Source organism: Octopus bimaculoides, chromosome 1 (genome assembly GCF_001194135.2).
Source record: "Octopus bimaculoides isolate UCB-OBI-ISO-001 chromosome 1, ASM119413v2, whole genome shotgun sequence".
Lineage (NCBI taxonomy): Eukaryota > Metazoa > Mollusca > Cephalopoda > Octopoda > Octopodidae > Octopus > Octopus bimaculoides.
The window spans coordinates 39945627-39946949 of NC_068981.1; the positions used below are offsets into that span (position 1 = coordinate 39945627).

The following is a 1323-nucleotide window of genomic DNA, read 5'->3' on the forward strand; positions in this document are numbered from 1 at the left end:
GTACGTGTGTGTATTTGTTTGTGTGTCCCTCCAGCTTCGCTTGACAACCGATTCTTGTGTGTTTATGTCCCCGTAATTTAGCGGTTCGGCAAAAAGAGACCGATAGAATAAGTACTAGGCTTACAAAGAATAAGTCCTGGGGTCGATTTCCTCGACTAAAGGCGGTGCCCCAGCATGGCCGCAGTCAAATGACTGAAACAAATGAGTAAATGAGTAAATATATATATAAAATCGTCATTATCATTATTGTTTAATGTCCACTTTCCATGCTGCCATGAATTGGATGGTTTGACTGAGAACTGATAAGCCAGGAGGCTGCACCAGGTTTCAATCTGCTTTGGCAAGGTTTCTACAGCTGGATGCCCTTCCTAACACTATTCTGAGAGTGCAGTGGGTGCTTTTTACATGCCGACGGCACAGGTGCCAGTCAGGCGGCACTGACATCATTCACGCTCGAATGGTGCTTTTTACATGTCACTGGCACAGGTGTATATATATTAAAAAAAAAAGAAACGTCAAATAGTTTAGCAAGACTTGACAAGGACATTTCATTTAGCTGCATAATAAAAGGTTTAGACCGTCTCTGACATATGCATACATTGGACATACTTACATTCATACATACATACACATATATATGTGTGTGTGTGTATGTAAGTATGACAAGGACATTTAATCTAGCTATATAATAAAAGGTTTAAATAGTATCTGACATATGCATACATGTGTGTGTGTTTGTATGTATGTAAGTAAATATATATGTATTTTCATATATGTATATATATATATATATATATATATATATATATATATATATATATATATATATATATATATATATATGGAAAGCAGAAAATGGAGATACAGTTGATAAATAACAATTGATTGACATCAATTATAATTTATTTATTAATTACAAAAAAGGCAGAATCTCATCTTACAGCTGTTTCCGTTACAGTGACTCTCAGTTTTAACCACCACGATAACAATGATAATAGTTACCATTGGAAGTAATTAGTCATACCAAATTGAATCACGGAACTTCATCAGAGCAGAAAAGTAAATAAAATGAAAGTAAAAAGAAAAAGAAGAAAGTGAGAACAGTGATAATCAATTGATGCTACATTCTGACCCACTGTGAAACATTCGACCGACTAGAATTTAGAAATAGAATTATTTTTGGCATTACCTATCATTTATGAGCTTTAATACCAATCCTCATGATTAAATATAGGTAATACACCAGTGGATTCATTGGATACAAGTATCTCTTAGACAACTGTTATAACCTCTAACTTAACTCACCTATATATATATATATAT

General features: G+C 33.7%; 1 protein-coding gene across 1 annotated transcript in view; it reads left to right on the forward strand.

The window, feature by feature from the left end:
- The window catches only part of LOC106872633 (outer dynein arm-docking complex subunit 2), a 133563-nt gene that overhangs the window by 68508 nt on the left and 63732 nt on the right, over positions 1–1323 (forward strand). The window lies entirely within an intron of this gene.